General features: G+C 41.0%; 1 protein-coding gene and 1 non-coding gene across 11 annotated transcripts in view; one reads left to right on the top strand and one right to left on the bottom strand.

Annotated features, from left to right (window-relative positions):
• Immp2l (inner mitochondrial membrane peptidase subunit 2) overlaps positions 1-22,323 on the bottom strand; it is an 899,718-nt gene that overhangs the window by 558,598 nt on the left and 318,797 nt on the right. Inside the window, exon 4 of one of the 10 annotated variants that reach the window (XM_063261369.1) lies at positions 1,007-22,323. This exon is cut by the window's right edge and continues 21,949 nt beyond it. The exons of the other annotated variants lie outside the window; for them this stretch is intronic. The gene's annotated coding sequence lies outside the window, so the exon portion shown is untranslated. Of the gene's footprint in view, positions 1-1,006 lie in introns of those variants that run through there. 10 annotated transcript variants of the gene reach the window in all.
• LOC120093461 (small nucleolar RNA SNORA17) lies at positions 14,874-15,006 on the top strand. Its single transcript, XR_005486515.1, has one exon. It is a non-coding gene; the product is annotated as a small nucleolar RNA SNORA17 (small nucleolar RNA).

Raw genomic sequence — 22,323 nt, 5'->3', positions numbered from 1 at the left:
TATGGATGATTCCAAAATCCATATTATTTCCACAATACAGTGTAAATGTCACTTTTATTTCCTCAGATGAGGGGTGAGATGAGTACTGTACCCAATCTCTGTGAACACAAGGCTTGGGCTAAGGCCAAAGTGTTTCTCTGTTCTAACTCTTGCTTAGTATCCCTCATAACTAGCACCCATTTCCTAGGGTCAGCCTCAGATTCCAAGAACTTTGCACTTCACTAAGTTTCCACACCAACTCCCAAATGCCTTAAAGTTCCAACTGTCAATAAACAATTGTTTCTCTCCACTTCCCCTACTCATCTCTCCTATGTCCAGCCCCACCCACTCCCAGCCCTACTCTGGGAGACCCAGGCTTCTCATCCCCACCTCTTTCGCTAACTTCTCTGAGTCTCTACATTGTAGCTTGATTATTATTTACTTAACAGCTAAAACCCACTTACAAGTGAACACATATGAATATTTATTCTTCGGGGTTACGTCACTCAGAATATTTTTTCAAGTACCATCCACTTTCCTGCAAACATTTATTTTAAATCCATTCTTTAGTTGAAGAACACTAGATTGTTTCAAATTTCTTGCCATTATGAATAAAGCCACAATGAACATAGCTAAACAAGTCTTCTTGTAGTAGGATAAATCATCCTTTGGGTATATAGTATAGCTGTGCCTTGTGGTAGATAGAGCCCTAATTTCTCAGGAACCTCCATATTGATTTCCATAGTAGTTGTACAAGTTTGCACACCTACCAACAATGGAGGAGTTTTCCCTTTATTCCACACCCTAGCTGGCATGAGCTATCACTTGTGTTATTGATCTTAGTCATTCTGACAGGTATAACATGGACTCTCACAGTAGTTTTGATGCATTTCCCTCATGGTTAAGGATGTTGAATGTTTTTTTAAGTCTTAGACATTCAAGATTGACCTATTGATGATTCTGTAGTTAAATATGTATCCCATTTTTAAAATTAGGTTATGTGTTCTCTTGCTCTCTTGTTATTCAGGTCTGTTTTGTTTTTTTTTTTGTTTGTTTGTTTTTGTTTTTTGGGTTTTTTTGTTTGGTTTTTTCTTTTGAGTTCTTAGTATATTTTTTGAGTTTCTTAGTGATAGTAGTTCAGATATATGATTGGCGATGTTTTCCCATTCTGTAGCCTGTGACTAAGTCTGAATGATGATGTCCTTTGCTGTGCAGAAGCTTTTCGGTTTCATGGGGTCCCATTTATTAACTGCTGATCTCAGTGTCTACACTGTGGTTGTTCTGTTCAGAAAGTTGTCTCCTGCTTCCTTGTATCCAAGGCTGTTCCCTACTTTCTCTTATATCAGGTTCAATGTATCTAGTTTTATGTTGTGGTCTTTAATCCACTAGGATTTCAGTTTTGTACAGGCTTATAAATATGAATTTATTTACATTCTTCTACATGAAGACATCTAGTTTAACCGGCACCATCTGTTGGTGATGCATTTTTTGTTACAGTGTAGACTTCTGGCTTCCAATATCAGATGTTATAAAAATCGTCAGAAGTCATTAAGTTTGTGGATTTATGTTTGGGTCTTTGATCGATTGATCACTCTGTCTGTTTCTATGCTAATACTATGTGTTTTTATTATTAAGCTCAGTAGTGCAATGTGGAGTCAGGGAGGGTGGTTTTAATGTTATGTTATTGTTCAGGATTGTTTTTAGCTACGCTTCGCCTTTTTTATTCATATGAAGTTGAGATTTGTCTTTCAAGGTCAGTAAAGAATTGTGTTAGAATTTTGATGGGCATTGTAACTGAATCTGTAGATTTCTTTTTGTAGGATGGCCATTTTTACAATGTTAATCCTCCTGACCCAATAGCGTAGAAGAACTCTTAATCTTCTGATAACTTCTTCAATTTCTTAATAAAATACTTGAAGATTTTATCAGACAAGACTTTCATTTGCTCGGTTAGAGTTACTCCCAAAGTACTTTCTATTGCATGTGGCTATTATAAAGGGCTTTGTTTCACTGGTTCCTTTCTCAGTCCAGTTCTCATTTGTATATAGAAGGGTTACTGATTTTTTGAGACCATTATGCATTTCAACTTGTATTCAATTATCTCACTGTACCCCATAACTCCATGAATTATAGAATCAGCTATAAGTAAATACAATAGTAAATAATTTAAATTCTGCCCCAAGCTTCCATAAATTGTCTTAAATCCTATGGAATTCATGATACCTTTCAGGAAATGACATATTATTTCATATAACCAGTTTCCCAAAAATTACTGAAAATGCTGAGGATCTGAGGCAACTCACACATAAGCCAACCAATTGTTTAGAAAAGAATCATGGGAAAACATCTCCAAGAAAGAGATATTTTGTTACAAAAACATTTCCATATATTTTAAGGGGTAATCAAAGATATAAATAACAGAAACAGGCTTTAACAAAGCAAAACAGAATCTGCCAGTAGTTTAAAAAGAAAACAAAAAAGCCTTAAATGTGAACACCAATTCCAAGAAATCATAAAAGTAGAATTAGCTATAAGAATTTGAAAACTAATCATGTTTTTAAAATCCAGAAAAACTCAATGTTTACTCAGTGCTTAGTCTTTCAAATGTCAAATAAGTTGATTTCTATAGTCTAAATATCAATTTAAAGTGTTTCAAATAATTTTATTTCTCTAAAAATTTATCTTTGTGCCAAGTAAATGTTTTCAAATAAATGGGCTCTTCATACTCTGAAATTATTACATATTAGTAGGGATCCAAAAGCAAAGTTCTATCCTACAAAGGATATCTCATCTAGCAAAGGAAAAAGCACCAATTGCATATAACTTAGAGATTACAAGACAGGTGACATTGCCTGAAGGAATCCAGATTACATGCACAAACTAACGTGAGGACACTTAGGTTTTAATTATCACCTTTCCCCAAGCATTCCAAGGGTGACATTCTCATGACTCGCTGTCATGAGAATATAATTACTGTGGCAAAATGAAAGGGGTCTTTCTTCTATCAAATTTAAACAGAACATGTCCCTGCTAGTGTGCACAATCTGGCTGGAGGTCAGGTTTGGCAGGTTTTCCCTAAACCTGCTTCCAGAACACCCATCAGAGTAATACTACACATAGGAGTAACACATAAGTCTGAAGGCCTGTTGCAAGCCACCTTCCGCACGTTTCTCTCTCTCTCTCTCTCTCTCTCTCTCTCTCTCTCTCTCTCTCTCTCTCTCTTTCTCTCTCTCTCTCTCTCTGTCTCTCTTTCTCTCTCTCTCTCTCTCTCTCTTTCTCTCTCTCCCCCTCCTTCTCTCCCTCCCTCCCTCCCTCCATCCCTCCCTCTGGACTTTCTAACCTCATAGCAGTAAATGTGCACAGTAAGAAAATGAGCTCACGATAGTTACTTTGACAGTGGCAGGCTTCTTATTGAGCATTCACTCCACCCCACACAGCGGTCATGCACAATATGGAAATAAGGACAGCTAAGATGTAAATCAGTGCCAAAGGTGCTGCTGTGAAAACTTCAAAACTATGGGTGAAAGGAAGAAAAGCCCATGACTACTACTGCACTGCTAAGCTGTAAAACTGACTTGGGTTAAGTTTACGGAGCAATAGCAGGCCTTGGTGCAGCAATTAGAAGCAGCATCAGCTGTGTCTTCTCACTGTTAGGAAGGAAGTGGGACTAGTGAATAATTTACTACCGTCATTAACCTGACTGGGCTGGATCATTTTCAAAAGTTGCAAACTCTGCTAAAGCAAAAACCTTTATCTTATAACATGAATAGATGTCCACTAGGACTCATGTTCAAACAGCCAACTTCATTTTGGTAGGTGTCTTAGGTGACATAAAGTGGCACTGGTTTATCTCTAAGTGATCCAGGCCCTTCAGGAAACTGGGTGTAGTTTTAATAAAATGAGACTCATAAGTTTTTATTACATTTATAATGAATGCTTTTCAGTTTTATAGGCTCTTTGAAGGAGCAATTTAGTTTCTCTATTAAAACATGACTTTATATCCTCCACAACTCGCAGGTTTCAATTTTACATTGCTACCACCCTAAATATAAATGAAGATATTGAAGTTTTAATAAAGGTATAGAGTTATTTTTACTGACATGTGTGGAATAGGAGTTTACAAATTACAGGGGAAAGTAAAGCTGATTAAAATCTTCCCCTACGTTGGTCATTCTATATATTTCCATCATACAAAGCTGACCAAAGATTATATCAAAATATGTACATGTTTAGGCATTAATAAATAAGGATTCATGTTAGTATCTCTTTTGAAGAATAAAATATTTAAATGTCGTATTGGCATGATAAAGAAGTAATATTGTAATTATTGTATTAACAGGGAGGATACTTAGGTAGTTTCTTTTTTTTCCCTAGTGCAACCATAAAAGTTTTCAGATATACTGGATTGGTTAACTTCATGAAGGCAAACCTCAACATCGGGAATTAGTAGTAGGATATTTTTGCTTACTTTCCTCACTAAAGGAAATAATACCATATATTATTTAAGAAAGTGGAATTTAAAAGAGGATGTGGTATGCTCTTTGCCTATAAAGAATTATCTCCTGGGAAACCAGACAAGCAGAAATACATTGTGATCTGGAGATACTAAATAACAGACACAATAGACATCTGTGACCTGAGGAGATAATTCAATGAAACAACACAGCAAATTGCTCTTATCAGAGCAAAGAAGATAGTGGGGAGAAGATGGTTCATGTATAAGTCAACGGCTAACTGGGAGTTCCCCAAACTGATAAAAGTATTATATTCAAAAAAGGTTTTTTGTTTATATGTCCATCTTCTACTAAGACAAATCGGATCCTGTTCTTACAGGTTTGGGGACAATTCCTTTTTCTTTTCTTTTTTTTCTTTTCTTTCTTTAAAAACATTTTTAAAAAATGTAAATCTTTTTTATTTTATATTTATTGATTTACTTTTTTTTCGAGACAGGTTTTCTTTGGCTGTGCTCGAACTTCCTCTATAGATCAGGCTGACCTTGAACTCAGAGATCCATATCTTTCTGCTTCCTGAATGGAGAGATTAAGCATATGTACTGCCATGTCCCCATATTCTTTTCTTGAAAGATGGTTCTTAATATAATTTAAAATAAATAATTAATTGGTTAATTTAAATTTTATTTAAATACAATTTAAATATGTTCTAATTACTGTTTCCCTTCTACCAACTCTTCTAAGATCCACTTCCACCTCCCCTACCTTCTGAACCCACACTTTTTCTTTTTCTTTAGATAAAAACATCTAAGGAATAATAAGAAGATAACACACAAATCATAAATTCATGATGAGACACACATTTATACACACAGGATTTGGGAACAATCTTATCTATTACTCTACAGAGCATAGGACATAATTCAGTGTTATAAACATCTGCTTAGAAGGCAAACCACTCAAAATGCTTTAAATAGATCTCCGAAGTGTTCACACATTTAGTAACTCTAATAAAATTGTTGTGAAAGATAGCCACTTCAACTCAAAGAAAACAACTTCTGCAATTTGGGGAGAATTGTTATACGCTTGTCATGGCTTACACATGTCAAGTACCAAAAAACAGCTTTCTATGTTGAAACCCCTTGATGCAATGTTATTAGAAGATGGGACTTTTCAGATATGATAGGGCACTGAGAGCCTCCCTCTCTAAAAGGAAAGAGGATCTATATCAAAAGAAGATCCCAAGAACTTGGTATCCTTCCACCAAGTGTAGACAGTGAAAAAGTCTGGTCTACCAGTATCTTGGTCTTTGATTTCACTGTTCACTGCTTACACACTGTGAGGAAAAGTATTTCCATTGTTTGTTGAAGTAGTCTATGAAACTGTTAAGGCCACACAAACATACAAACCTTTCCATAAGAAAAGCCAATTCAAATCTCAAGAAGTAGAATTTTCATTTTAAAAACATGTTACTAGAAATTGTGGTAAACACACAGTTTCTAGTCTGAAGAAGATTCACAATCAAGAAGCTATTATGAGCCAAAAGAAGTACCCACATTGGCTGGAGAGATGGCTCAGTGGTTAAGAGCACTGACTGCTCTTCCAAAGGTCATGAGTTCAATTCCCAGCAACCACATGGAGGCTCACAACCATCTGTAATGAGATCTGGTGCCCTCTTCTGGCCTGCAGTCACATATGCAGGCAGAATGCTGTACATAAAATAAATAAATAAATCTTTAAAAAAAAAAAAAAAGAAGTACCCACATTTCCTTTGATATTAGGTTAATTTCTCTTTCCTACTGTTGGCAGAAAAATCAGTGTCTATAAAGCCCATTGATAGACAGCCAATGTGTAGTGAATGGGGCTTTAACTGAAGTGTTGTCCCCAGAGTCTACCTTAACAAAGTCTATGACGAGTGTCAAGAATCAAAAATAACTACACTTGCCCTGCACTCACAGCTTCCCATTTGGTGGAACTCAGTGCTACAGAAGTATATCTTCCTTTCTCTTGTGGAGGCCGATCATTTAAGCTGATCTACTCCACATAAGCCCAACAGGCCAAAGATGAGTGTCCTCGCTGTCAGTTTCTCTCGTGCACCCAGCCAGCGATTCAAGTGCCTCCACTTTGTTCTAGGTTGCTGTACTCTAATGATCTACAGTAAAGAGGATATGTAGAACTGACTCTTCACAGAGACTGGCTGAAACAGTGCTAAAATGTAACATCAAAAGGAAACATTACCTGAGTAAGAAGGGAGTTTGGGGAAATGGACTACTTCTCATTAGGAATGGGATAAGGGGGATAATAAGCGATTCTACTCTATGAACTCGGGTTGACCCAATACTAACTGATTAGTAGAGTAGAAACAGAGATAAGTGTGCATGGTATGTTGTGAAAGATAGTCTCCTGAAATCCATTTTGGAAATGGAGGATAAAACCAAGCAAGCAAAGAAAAAAAAATCCTCAGGTGTCCACCATATTGGGAAGGTGAGGGCAGTCCAGACATGAAAATGGTAGTCTCTCAGCTCAAACTGTAAATACAGATATTTATAGGGGTGGAGTCTGGCCTCCACAAGCAGTCTATTTGTCACCTTGGAAAGCAAAACTAAAAGTTAAATCCTTCTAAGCTAAGACTGGCCATTCAGATGCTAATATCAGAAATATGAAAGGCCTGGCATGCAAAAGAGCATAGATTCCATTTGAGATAAATTGGTTCTTGAAAGAAATGATTCCACAGAAAGTATAATATCGCTAAACAAGTCATTTTGTTTTACTTTACCTTATTCATCCAGTGAATATTTATGAAACACAGAGTAAGTCTCAGCCACTCTTGAAGGCACTTGGAACCACCATAAACCAAACAGATGTGAGTACTGCTCTTGTGGGAGCTCTATTATACCATAAAAGGTGGGGACCAATAAACAAGAAAAATACACAATGCATTAGAAAAGCCAGAGGCAGTTTGAAAAAAAAATGTAAAAAAAAAAAAAACACGAAGAATACAATTATTCAGGGAAAGTATTATTTAAATAAAAGACACAAAATACAAAGTAAATGTTTTGCTTTTCTTTTGTAAAGATAGAATGTTTGGGAAAGAGTAGGCAGGATTATATACAAAAGAAACCATTTTAATTAAATCTAGTGGAACAAATAAACTAAAGGAATTAGACTCATAGTGCCATTTAGCCTGCCTGTGTCTTAGGCAGATGGTTGGTAAAATATTTTGCTCTGGTTCTCTACCTTACATTTCAAAAACTGAGAAATATAGGTTTGATACAAAGAACAATTTTAAAACAAGTGTGCAGTATAGTCAGTGGGAAAGCAATCTAACACGACAAAAGGAATCGCAAAACATTTAAGAAAAACCACTGAAACCTACTAGTACACTCCCGGGAATGGTCTCCAGGTCCTGAGACCATTATGACAGTTGCCCTTGTATGACCTTAGGCAGGAGGAGGTTTAAAATGGCTGCTTTAAAAGTACAAAAGACCTCACTCTGGAACTGCTGAGTGGCCCAGACTCACAGATCAGTCATGCTCTTAAAGTTGAAGCAGCACAAACCACACTCAGAAAGAAAATAAATCTCACTTGAAAAAAACCATCTATCACCTTTTATAGGATCTGCATTTTAAAACACTGTTCTAAAATAATACCATTTCTCTAGTGGATGAGGAATTATCATGTCCTGTTCAAGAATTTTTTTCAGTGACTTGAGACAAATCCTGCTGTGAGTAGCTTTGAAAATACTTTCAAAGCCCTTGGTGCTCACTGATGCAAATGCCTCTGGAGAGGCATCTACCTTTAAAATGCAAGTTGCAATTCCCTTCTGATAAAAATAAATTACGATATGAACCTTAAGGCATAAAACAATAATCTTAGGGTTTTTTTTAGTTTGTAGTAAACCATGGAGACTATAATCTCTTCTGTACTGCAGCATACCCCCAAAACCTCTTTGATCATAATACAGTATTCCTTTTCACTTTTATGCGTGTTGTATATTCAATTATACTTATTTGATGATGTAGTATCTAGAAATACCTAAAACTTGTATATAATACTATGAAAGTATTAGGATGATGAAATTTCTATACATCTACATATTGAAAGTAATCCACATTATTGTCATTGTTTAGCTTCTAAAGACTGAATTTGGACCAACAGCTACATGCTTGAGGGATTTTCAGAGCTGACCATGTTACTTTCAGAGAAGTCACTTAGCCTTCAGCCCGAACTGTACATTTCACTCTTCCCATATTAAGGATTAAGACTATAGCATTTGGAGGATTTAAATAACTAAGGATCAAAGCAGAAAATGTTACATTCAGATCTCCATAACCCCAGGATTAATTGCTACAACCACTTCAGGAAAAAAACAAATTAAGTCAGAATTATATAAACTGATGTTATTTTCCTTCTAAATGAAATTATCTTATATGATTTTAATGTCTTCCATAGGCCTGGTTGCTAAAAGAATGTAAAAAAATAGCACATCACGCTTAATTGTTTTATGGAATATGTATCAGAATATTCAGAGACATTTGTAATTTAATTGCAGAAATAATAAAAAAATATACATGTTGAATATCTTGGTACAATAAAGAAGTAATTTAAATTGGTTCTATTTTTTTCTCACACTAAATTACTATGTGATGACTACTGCCTTCCAGAAAGACACCTGATTTAGTGCCCTGAAAGAGAAAAAAATAAAATGTTAAAAAAAAATTTAAAATAAGAAACTAAGCAAACAAAAGCCACATGAGAAAAAAGAGAGGGGGGCATATAAAAGGAACCAGATATTTATTAAACAGAAGACTTCTGAGTACCTCTGTGGGCCAGGAACAAGGCAAGGAAGAAAAGCACAAGATTAAAGCAAGGTTTCCATCTTTGAAGAAATCCTCTCGAAACAGAAGAGGGGCCATAAAAGCAAATAACCACAGCGCTATTAAGTGGTCCCTATAAAACCCGAGTGCATGAGGACAGAAGCCTTCAGTGGAGCTTCTGAGTAAACGCCCTAATGGCTTGTTGAGAAAGCAGTTTTAATTTTTAAAAAGCCTGTTAGACCACTCCAGTTTTTTCCAAGTCTCTGTGGATGAGTACTGAGGGTCCTCCCACGCTGGTGTGGCTGTGTGCGTGTTGCCCACACTTTCGCTGGGCAGTCTGCTGAGGTGCAACGCTGTAAGAATGAACAAAGCTTCAGGAGCATTGACTTTTAAATGTCCTCTCATTATAAACTTTCTACACACCCTTACCAAAAGAAAGGAGGGAGGGAGGAAGGGAACAAAGGAAAAAAAAGCATTAAAAATGACCATGCCTAAGTCTGGGAAGCCAGCTCAGTCAGTAAAGTGCCTGCCTTGAAACATGAGGACCTCAGATTGACCTCCAGAATCCAAATTACAAAAAAAAGGCTGTGTGGCTGGGTTTCCAGAGGATGCTTGTCCAATTCCCACCACCTATTTATCCCTCAAAATATCTGTAATTCCACTCCCAGGGTATACCAGACTGCTCAGTAGACAGTCCACACACATGGTACACAGACATATACAGTCAAAGTACCCATACACAGAAAATAAACTTAAAATAATATTATTTTTACATTGCCAGAAATGACACCCATTCACCCTTGTCCTTTGGCCTCCTAATACAAAATGGACACACATGTACATGTACATATACACAGCCATACACGTGCACACACTCAAACATACACACACCTGGCATGTGTGAGCTCATGTGTGCGCACGCACACACATGCACATACAAGCACACACACATGAGCGCACACACACACACTCAGAGAGAGACAGAGACAGAGACAGAGAGACGGAGAGAGACAGAGACACAAAGAAAATTTTCAAACCATTTGAACTAAAATAACTAAGTATCCATGTCCGCGCTTAAAAAAAAAAAAATAAAGCCTTTCCTTGTCTTGGTTTTCATTTTAACATTATTGTAGGCAGACTTGGAGATCTGACTAGGGTATGATTATACTGTAGAAAGAGTGAAATATTTTCAGAAGTAAATCAGACCTTATCCATTGTCTTAGTTTGTTCCCACTTCTATAATTAAAAACACCAGTGCTGGGAAGATAACTAAAACATCTCTCATCCTGGTAGGGGCTCTAGGTCTGACACTGAGGTGTAGTCATGTGATGCCTGGTAAGATGCTTCCTGCTCTACCCTGAAGTGCAAGAAGGAGGTTGGAGGTGAAGAAAGTTAAAATAAGAAAGGGGAAACCTGCGAAAGGCTGAAGGCTCCAACAAAGCCCAGGCCACTCTATTTTGGAGGCCATTAATCTCATTCATGTAGTCTCCAGTCAGACCGGACGTCAGTCTCTGCTTAACACCATTCACCAGCAATTAGGTTTCAACGTGTAACTGGAGGACACATTCAGACCATGGCGTGTATCACACGAGTCTTGCCCTTCAAAGTGTGCTTGTTCACTTGTGTGACTACTGTTCCCTGCAGGGATGCTTTATTTGCCATATCCACTTTGCCACACCCATATGTGTTCTATGGAGTTGTTTCAGAGCCAAGCTAACAGCTCCTAGCAGGTGGGAGGTGGGGCCTGCTGCAGACTCTGGGCTATTATAGGCCAAAGTCTAACCAGTCACCCACAGGTCACCCACTAGTTTTAATTTGATTTACAAGAAAACTTGAAAACTAGCCATTTCAAGCACACACTCACACACATACACACACAAGTGCACTTGTGCACATGTGACCACTCACGTGCGTGCATATACACACACACAGGCACACATACGCACAAGAACACATGCAAACAAACATACGCACACATGCCCACATGCAGACATTAAGTAGTAAGTCACAAAAAGCATAGGAGTTTTACACAGGTGAAAGAAAATCAAATCGGAGACCGTAGGCAGTCTCATTTCCGGTCTCTGCTACTGTTGCTCTGGTGCTGAGTGTAGTCCTACTGAGTGTAGTCCTACTGAGTGTAGTCCTCCTGCGTATAGTCCTACGCAATTGCACAGAAGAGGCCCCAGAAGAAGCTGAAGTTGTGGAAAGAGGGCTTATTTGATTCACAGTGGAAAGAGACCAGCTGGGGCAAAGTCAAGCCATATTACAGAACCAGCATGGTGAAAATGACAGGAGGCCTCAACTTCCTGTGCTAGTCCACTAACTCCATGCCAGGCCTTCTTGTACAGCCCAACTTGAGACAGTACACAGTGCACCTTCCCAAAGGCACACCCACTTGCTTTAAATCTACAAACATCTTATTCTTACACAACCACGGATTTGGGGGAGGGGGAGGATAAGGGTACACATTCCTCCAGGCCTCAGCTCACTGTGAGTGAACAGCAAAGGTATTTTGGTGCATCCTTCTTGTAAGAGCAGATGCTGCATGCTACAAGTGAAGCCTGCCTCCTCTGTGTCCACCCTGAGAAAACGGCGGTGTGCTTATTTTAATATTCCTCTTTGCTGCCCCACTTAGCTTTGCAGATCAAAGCCACTGAAAGGCAGGCAATTTTACCGCCTTATTATTAGTTCCACAAAGTCAGCATCCAAAGTGCATTTACACCCCTTTTGGGGTATACTGACCCAGTAAGTTGACTCTGATCTGAGGTTTTTAAAGTGAGAATATAGCTCACTCTCATCTCTTAAGCAAGAAAACCATAAAACGGAACAGAATAAAAAGCATGACAAACAATGAGGCTCACTGAGAGAGATTATTTTTCCTTAGGTGTTGTTATTTTTGGGATCCAGATGAGCACACCAAGCAAATGCTGCAAATGAGTACATAAAATAAAATAAAATAAAATAAAATATCAGTAATTTCAACACAACCACTCTTATATTTTTGGTTATGAGCCTAGCCTTTAACAGCTGAGCCATCTCTCCAGCCCAACACAACCATTCTTAAGTTGTATAAAATGTAATTTTTGTTCAAGAAAAACTTTGTAATTTTTTTAAGATCCAAAGGTTTAACACTGGGGCTACAACTCTCTTCTTTGGGAGAGGTTACATAATGCAAATCTCTCTGCATAGCCCCCACCCCGACTCCGCAGACCGAGCCTCCTTACTTAGGATGGGCCATCGGAAGCACACAGTGAGACAATCCCTGCTCTGGGTGGAACTGAACTGAGAGTCTCATCACCAATACTTAGAGGGGATCCTGAGTGTGAGAGGAAAGCAATTCTGACTATGATCCTGGCCTGACACAATTACATAGCTCAGCCCAGTCTCTACCAAGGTAGTCTATATGGGTCGGTTTACTCATGGTGACTAACGGACATCAAAGGCTCACAAGAATTGAAGCAATGGACACAGGGCACTCCATACTGTTTCTGTAACAAAGAAAGAGCTCACTAAATGCTTGACATTGATATACTGACTTGATGATTGCCACGTATTCCAAATATGGCTTGCACAGTTTAAAGCAACCATTTGCACTCTACCTGTTGCCCCAGGTCAGAAGAATCCTTAACAAACAAGCACTGGTCTCCACGACCTAACTGTTACATACTCCACCCCCTTATAAAGAAACGATGGCTTCAGAATCCATTGTAGGGTTTCACATTGTCTGTATGACTCAAAGACTCAGAGCAAAACATCTTCTGTGACCTCATCAAATGTGCTGGGATTAGAACAAGAGTCTCTAAGAAGAGGAGAGAAGGTAAACATTTCACTGCTACCATCATATTTGATATTTTAATAAGGTAATGATGAAGCAAGAAGGATTTTTGTCTCTCACATGCAGAGCTTAGTATTGGTTGGAATTCTAAAATCAAAGCCAGCCCTTAATTAATAACTACTCTGATACTTACTCATTTGATTATGCTCTGGCCCAGAGAACTGACATTTTCCTGGCAGGTTATGAAATGTTTGTTAAAGCTATGAAGACTAATTAGGTAAGCCTTCTTTCAGAGGCCCACAAAGGGTGGAGAAGTGCTAGAAAATTAGCTCCCTTCTGCCAAAGGGAGAGGTCTCTAAACAAGTGAGAGTGGAGCTGGATGAATGATACACAAGTGAGTGGTTCACAGTTCACATGAAAGGGAACTGAACACAGAACACAGAAGAAAATGAAAAGCACTCTAGTGCCATCCTTTGGGTCTTTGTAAAAAAAATGTCATTAACATATTTACTCCTTTTTCTTCAATGAGGCTGGCTATAGCTGAAGCTTCCCAGTTGCTAATATGTTATCATTACTCAAATAATTAGACTTACGAGCAATAGATTTTTTTAATTAGCTATCTCAAAGCAAGCACCATTATAATCATCTAATTATCCTGGGAGGCAGCTTATGTACGAAGGCTTGAAACATTCATTACATTACTTCCATGGGTGCTGGCTCCATGTTTATAGTTTAAGACCATTTATGACAGTGTAGTGATGAAACAAAAAAAGCACAATTTATTTATTTCTTCAGAAATTTGAAAGTAATTTTCATTAATTGAACTTATATTTAAAAATGAATGTGTGGTTTCCACTAATAAAAGTGGCAAAATGCGTATTAATTTTCAATTTATTCACACATAAACAAAGCCTAAAGTATTTCTTAGCCTCGATGCCAAACGTTTAGATATATTCAGTCAACAAAATTGCTTAGCTAGGTAAATAATTACCACTTGTCTGGAGATAAGATGCCCTCCTCCCCTGCTAGAACATGGCTAATTCAGCCCGTAAGAGCAAATGTCTTCTTCAAACACACAGCTGGTTAAATGAGACTCTAAAGAGCATGTCCACCTGATTAACAATATACAGCAGGATTTTAACTACAAAATAACTCCTTTGGTATATTTTCTGATGTGACCTGGATCCACCTCAAAAGCTGACGTGTAAACACAAGAGAACGGGCACAGATGAACCTGATGTGTATCAGGAAAAGCCAATGACTAAAGGTTCTGAAGCTCCAGGTCCCATCCTGCCAGCAAGGTGGATAAAGATTAGAAGAGGGAAACAGCAAAGGAAACATGGTTACTTTGAGGCTTTACTCCTAAGTAAATGAGGTCAAGCCACAACAAGTGAAACCGAACAGAAGTTCTATGAGGCATCCGTGAGATGGAGCGACTGCATCTGCAGCAAACATAAAATAAAACTAAAACCAGAAGAGGCTAAAAAAGGAAAGCTGAAAACGAAGATGATGAGATCAGGGGTAGGGGTGTGGATGAATACAGGTTGAAAAACGTTTAGCACATTGTTAGCAGAACAATCCATGGGGTGGGCTTGGGGGGTGGGGTGGAGAAAAGGAGGTGAAAAAGGAAAATAGAGAGAGGAGTCAGGAAGAGTACATGGATATAAAATGAGCAAGCAGAAGTCAAATCAGGAGTGGGGAGAGAAAACAACGTCAGCAGTGGGTCTAGGTCAATCCCACAGAGAGAGGGCTGCAAAGACATGTTTAATAAGTAGAAGGCATAAAACATGGCGAGAACTTGTACAGATAGAAGTAGAATGTTCAAACCATGAGATTAGGAAAACTGGAACCCCTGCCCTAGGCGAATCGAAGGCGTGGCTGCCGTGTCACATGTGCACCAAGAGGTAGCAGAGAGGAGAGAGGCTGTGTCTACACTCAGTGTTCTGACCTGTGAGCATCTGATTGATCTCACACTCCTGACCTGACAGTCCCTGAAGAAAGCAAGCCTAAAAGACCACTGGTCCAGCACAGCCTCACAGGCCCTCGTGGAGGAGAGAGACAGAGGTGAAACAAACCTACCTGGGATTGAGGGACCCCGGCAGGATTTACTCTAAGGCAGAAGGCCTCACATGGGGGCCTTGAAGGGGCAACTCCAAGAAGACTACCAGTCTGGCTCCATGGGGCCCGCATAGGGAGTTGGCTTCAAATGACCAACAGTCCAGTGCTGTGCAGGCTTAGGCGGTAAGACCATGCCCAAAATGACCCCTGCATGGTGCTATCATTCATGGGTGAGGCATAGCACTCCTGAAACCACTCCTAAGAGAGCGCAGACACCCAGACACCCTGACACCCTGGGGTTACTAGAAGGAACAAGTAAGTGGTGGAGAAATTGAAGAGAAAGAGAAACAGAAGGATATGGGCAGAATGAAGAGAGGCAAAACAAGGGTAGTGAGGAACAACTTGACGTGAGTAGCTGATGATGCCACTTGGGATCATGATGCAGTCCTGGTGTATGCTGCCACTGGGGGCCATGTCTGGGTCTATGGCCCTGCAGCTGCAGGGGCTGTTGCCACCCAAGTCCAGGCAGATGTCCTTGGTTTGGGCTGCAATCTAGGGGAATATTGATGTGTGAGGGCTACGCAGAACTGCCCACCCCTATCCTGGGGATCATGAAGAGCTGGCCCTGGGGAGTGTGAGTAAAAGAGAGGATCCCACCCCTAGACAGCAACAGTATGTGAAAGAGTGATCCCACACATTGCAGGAGTTTTGAGGTAAGCCATCCCTGTGTCAAAGACCTGGTCCTTTCACTTGTCTCTGGTGCGGTAGCATAGACAAGAGAGAAATAGTCTCCTCCCTGCTTACCACTCATCACCTGCTGCAGGTACCTTAGGGTCATGAGAGCAAGAGAGCTGGCCCTGCCCCTCCCCAGCTGCAGCACTCGGGAGAATGGGCCCTTCAATGATCCTGGGTAGCACAGCAGAGCTGACCCTGATGATGGGGCGCAGGTGAGCAGGTCCCGAAGATATGAGTGTGGGAGAGTTGGCCCTACAACTTGTCGACCATGTGGCTGTGTGGGCAAGGGAGAGGTGCCCTCCCCAACCCTTGCCCCTTGGCACCTACAGCAGGCAAGAGAGTTGTCCCTGCCTCTGACCGGCTGTAGTATTCGGGAGAGCTGGCCCTGCACCTTAGTATAGATAACCCTGTATAGCGGGTTGTGTAATGAGCTGCAGGTATAACAGGACAGCAGATCCTGCTTCTGTTCTGCTCCATTGTGGTATCCGTGCTGGTGTGAGTGAGTGATACACTCCCTTCCACTTTGCCCTTAACACCTGCCAGGGTTATGAAAGCAGAACAGTTGGCTCTGTACCTCACCTGGGCAGCACAGGAGAGCTGACCTTGGTAGCTGTGGCACAGATGAGTGTGAGTTGGCCCTGCCTCTTGTCTGCTGTGCAGTGCTTCAGTGAAAGAGAGATGTTCTTCTCCCCTCCCTTGTCCTTCACCACCAGGGTTATGTTAGTGGGAGAACTGTCCCTCGTCAAGTGCACCTCTCAGGAAAGTGGTCCCTGCTCCTGAACTAGCTAGCACGTAGAACTAGCCCTGGTCATGGGGGTCGTGGATGAACCACCCCCAAGGACGTGAGAGCAGGAGAATTTCCCAAGCCCCTTGACTGCTGCAGTACTCAGGAGAGCAGACCAGCACAGTAGTGCTAGTCCTTGTGGTGTGGGTGGGGATGAGCTGGGGGAGGGCAGGAGACCTTGCCCGTGTGCTGTGAATGTGGGAGAGCTGGCAGGCTTACAAAGCTTAGATACCTCTGAGGTCCAGATCCAGAGCTTTCAGATATGCCTGCCCCAATATCTACCCCATTGATGAATTATTGGAATGGGTAAAAGGCCAAATTCTACTAATAGAAAACTGTAGGCTCTCCATTACACAGGGCATCACCAGAATATCTAAGAGGAGTCCCAGGAGGTTGCAGTATTGCTAGTGTAGCAGAGGCTTCATAAGAGACCAAGGACTCATTGCAATGAACATTCCAAGCAAAGAAATGTGGACAAAAGGTTAAACTCTGAGACACACTGTGTGACACACTACAGCTTTCACAATGGATTTTCTCCCTTTGGGGAGGGAACTAAAAGGGTGGGTGGAGTGTGGGTAGGAGGGGAGATGAGTGAGCTTAGGGTGCATGCTATGAAATTCATAAAGAACTAATAAAAAGTCAAAAGAAGAAGAAGAAGAACACTGAAACCCTGGTAAATCTTGCTCTCCTCCATTCCACATTATGAACCAACATAGGCTAACGATAAAGAGATGATGGTGGTTTGAATAAAAATGGCCCCATAGACTCACATTTAAATGCTTAGGTGTACTTCTGTTGGAGCAGGTGTGGTCTTGTAGGAGGGACTGTATCACTGGGGGTGGGCTTTAGAGTTCCAAATGCCCAGATTGGAGCCAGATCCAGTGGCTCTCTCTTCCTGCTGTCTGCAGAGTGGGATATAGAACTCGCAGCTCCTCTCCAGGACCATGCCTGCCTGCATGTCACCATGCTTCCTGCCATGGTGAGAATGGACTGAACTCCTGAACTGTGAGTCAGCCCCAGTTAAATGTTTTTCCTTTATAAGAGCTGCCACAGGCCTGGTGTCTTTTTTACAGCAATGGAAACCACAACTAACAATGACCCAAACCGTTTGCATCCTCAGGTTTTTATCTCCATCTGCCTGACCACACTCATTTCACATTCATTTTCATTCCCAGTCCCCCACTTCCTCCCTCACCGAAACATTACAGTGATGACTTTGAGAACTCGGCACCAGGAAGTTAATTCCACTTCGTAAAATGATATGGCATAAATTTTCCTTTAGAAAGTAAGCAGCTTTTGTTTAATTGTGTTGTTTCTGCCAACATAAAAATACAAAAGTTTAATAAACATGAAGGCAAACAAAATTATGCTAATGGCTCAACTATAATAAAATAAAACTAGTACTCTGGGTGGAGACTGGTTTGAGAAATGAGAACAAGGCTAAAAGTGAAGGAGGAGGCCAGGAGAAGCTGAACAGGATGGTCCTGCCCTCATCCTATACCCTTCATCCCTTTGGCCCTGGTTATTGCCCAAGATCCTGCATCCTTCCTGCAGAATTCTTAGGGGCACTACCCTCTGACTTCATGTGTACTGAAAGATTTTCTGTCTCTACACTCAAATCTGCTGAGGACAGAGCCAAATAAAGATCCTTGAGCCTCTGTCCACAGTGACTGCTCCAAATATGGGCTGGAGGATGAAAGTCAATGGACTTTATCCCCCTTGAGATTTTATAAATATTCACTGGGAGAAGGTCACTGTCTTTATTCAGAATGTGCACATGTAGGAGGGAAAAATGCACAGGGGAGCATAGCTGAGAAACAAAGAAGGGTCACTGGGAAGAATGGCAGTGGCACTGGGACTGGGGCACCCGGTCCCTTTTCCAAGTCCTCCACACTCCCCAATTCTGTGCTTTAAGGTGCTTAGCTGAACTAGTTTGTTTGATGTGTGTTTCTGATCTACAAATACCTTCTAAAATGGCTGTATAGAGGTGTGCAAAACGATGCACTCCCAGTTGCTGGGCTCCTGAGAGCCAGGGTTGGAATGGAACAGACCAGAAGAGGAAAGAGAAACCAAGAGAAACTTTGATGTCTGCCATGGCTGTATTGGAACATATTCACTCCTTTCAACTCATCTGAAAACTGGGCATAATTATCTGTGAATACAATCACCACAGGCATTCCATTAACAGCCAACTCATGGCCCAAGGCTAAAAATGACTTCTGACTAGTCAAAAACCTATGGACAAACATTTCCGAAGGGGAAACTAGAAATCATATTTTTAAGGTGAAGTGAATTCTTCAACTTCTTCTCACTTTAGATTTTTTTAAACCTGGGCTTTCTGAAAAACACTATAAAATAGAAGATATTTAGACAAACAAACGAAAAAGTCAAAAGTACACAGACTAAGTCGAAAGTTGAAAGGCACTGTGAGGGAAGTGCGGTAGAAGTCAGTGGTGGAGTATGTGCTTAGCCTGTATAGGCCTCTGGGATACAAGTCCTAGTATCAAAGGGGGAAAGAGACCACTGTCATGAAGGAAAACAGTATGTGAAGAGACATCACAAGGCTTTTATACATACACTTTCAGGTTTTTATTATGTGCAAATTGTGTGAGAAAAGGGCATCACATCCCCTGCAGCTGGAGCTGCAGGCAAGTGTGTGAGCTGCGGGCTGCGGGTGGTAGAAGTCACACTCCACTGCTCTCTAAGAAGAGCATGAGATAACCTGAAAGCCTCGGGCCAACATCAAAGTTTGAATGAAAATAAATACAGGTCCCAAACCTTTACTTCCAGCAACCTGAAAACTCCATTTTTAGGCAAAGCAGTTGTCCTCTTATAGACATTTCTTTCAGGGAGCCACTAAAATCCTAGAGGAAACTAGTCTAAGTGCTTTGAACATAGTTCTATCCCGACTGGGTTAATATCCAAGGGCACATACAGTAGACCACCTAAGTCACTTAGACATCCCTCGGGTAAATACGCTGTGGCTGTTGGATCACCTTTCTCCCCATATTTTCTTCTCGCTTTATATACAAGCTGGCATGAAGTGGGAAATGGGCGGTGATTCTAGTAAAGTGTTGATCAGTCTGATGGCCCCTGACAATAGTGTTTATTAAGCACTTCTTAGGTTTCAAGCAGTAGGGAATAATTTTATTTTGGAGAAAGAATTTTTTAAACTGTCATCACCTTTCTCTATTGAATATCCACAATCTACTCCCAAGGTATTTGGTTTGGTTGGTAATTTAGAAACTCCGTAGGAAACATGGGACTAGGTGCATTGTGTAAGAACTCACTAAAAATAAAATGAAAGCAGTATAATGGAGTACTACTCTGCTATTAAAGACAGAGACATCATGAGTTTTGCAGGCAAATGCATGGAACTAGAAAATATCACCCTCTGTGAGGTAACCCAGACCCCAAAGGACATCCATGGTACTCACTGATAAGTGGATATTAGCCAAAAAGTTCAGAATGCCTGTGATACAACTCACAACCATATGAAACTTAACAAGAAGGAAGGCCCAACTGTGGATGCTTCAGTCCCATTTAGGAGGAACAAAAGAATCATGGGAGGGAGATAAGGAACTGGGTGGGAGAGAGGACAGGGAGAGAAAAATGAGGGCAAGGTCAGGTATGGGGGGAAAAAGGAGAGAAGCCCAGAGGACCAGGAGAATGAATAGAAATATGCAGCAGTGTGGGATGGGAAATGGGAGGGGTAACTCCATAAAGCCCCAGACATCAAGAATATGAGAGGATCCCAGGACCCAACAGGGATGACCTTAGCCAAAATGTCCAACAGAGGGGGAAAGGAACCTGAGGAGACCACCTCCAGTAGATAGACCTGGCACCCAGTTGAGGGATGGGGCCACCCACCCATCCCACAATTTTTGACCTAGAATTGTTCTTGTCAAAAGGAAATGCAGGGATGAAAATGGAGCAGAGACTGAAAGAAAGGCCATCCAGAGACTGCCCCAACTTGGCATCTATCCCATGCACAGGCAGGCACTGAACCCAGACACTATTGCTGATGCCATGTTGTGCTGGCAGACAGAAGCATAGCATGGCTGTCCTCTGAGGGTCTCTACCAGCACCTGACTGATAAAGATGCAGATAATCACAGCCAACAATTGGACTGAGCTCAGGAACCCCTATGGAAGAGACAGGGGAAGGACTGAAGGAGCAGAAGGGGATGGCGACTCTACAGGAAGAACAACCATATCAACTAACCAGGCCCTCACAGTTTCCATAGACTAAACCACCAACCAAAGGGCATACATGGGCTGGTCTGTGGTCCCCATTACATATGTAGCAGAGGACTACCTTGTCTGGCCTCACGCGCTTGGTCCTGTGGAGGCTTGAAACCCCAGAGAAGGGGGATGATAGAAGTGAGGTGGCATTGGGTGGGTAGGTGGCTGTGCACCCTCTTACAGGCGAAGGCGAGAGGGGATGGGGTGGGGGACTCATGGAGGAGGACCAGGAAGGCAGACAACATTTGAGATGTAAATAAATAATTAATAAAAAACAAAAAGAAACCAGTAGTACTTCCCTTTTTATGATTCCTGTGCATTACTTAACCTGATTGAGCAATAATTTCCCCAAATGTGTAAGTAAGGTTTTCAATCTCGCTAAATTAAATTAGAGAGTATTGTATGGCCCCTGTACTGTCCAACACTTAAAATCCAGTTAGTAGCAGGCACACTGTCCTTTACTCACTATATATCTGAGTCATATCCACAGGAGCAGAAACATATTTTGTGAGTAGTGCCTGCTCAAGGAGGGTTGTGGGGGATGGATTATTTATATGCGTTAGGTGGAGACATCACTGAAAAATACAAATTGCATTCTTCCCCTTAGAAGCACAAACAAAAGGAGAAACAAGTAGAAATTCTGCTAAACCAGGCTTCTCGCATTCCGACAGGCCGAGCACCGCTGTCAGCTTGGTACTAACTTGCTTGGACGCTTAGGCATCACTTTGCTGCAGTCTTGGATCGCCATGGTGGTCATGCTCACAGTTAGTGCAAAGTGGTGTAGATGTCTCCCCTCGGAACATGTATATCTATCAGTGGGAAAGAAAGGTTCATTTCTTGTGTCACACTTCCTGGAGATGCCCTCGTGTGTTCTTCTACCCAAAGCTCAGTGTCTTAATCTAAATTAGCAAGCTGGTAAACCACAGAACTAGACTTGGATTTCAGCCTTCAAACCCTGCCACTGCATCCCTGGCGTGGTCAGTCTGCCTACTACTTAGAACTACTCAGTACTACTTAGAACTCATGAGATGGCCCTTGTGTTTGAGAGATACATTTACTGCACACAATAGGCAAAACACTGAAGCACTCTAGTCTAACTTCCAAGTAACACGCATTCTTCCTTCCCTCCATTTTCTTCTCATTTTCTTCAACAGTAAAGAAAGATTACAAAACAAAGCACTGAACCCTTTGCAAATAGATACACAAAGGAGAAACGTCTGTCAATATTCAGTGATGCCTCAGAAGGAAACCATGGCAAAACACTCCTTCTCACCTTTCTTTAGAACCTCCATGGCTCAAATTCGACTTTCATCCTTCCGAATAGAAACCTGGCACTGGCTCAGGATTGTTGAAGTCAGTCTTTTGTTCCTTCTGCATTTCTCTTCTGTAAATGTGCTCATCAACTTGTCAGGCAGCTTGTTAGACTCCTTACTTAATCTTCCCATTCCCTCTCAGCTGAAATTTTCTCCCATCCCTTAAT

This window comes from Rattus norvegicus, chromosome 6 (assembly GCF_036323735.1).
Source record: "Rattus norvegicus strain BN/NHsdMcwi chromosome 6, GRCr8, whole genome shotgun sequence".
In the NCBI taxonomy this organism is placed as follows: domain Eukaryota; kingdom Metazoa; phylum Chordata; class Mammalia; order Rodentia; family Muridae; genus Rattus; species Rattus norvegicus.
This window is presented reverse-complemented; position numbering and strand designations above follow the sequence as displayed.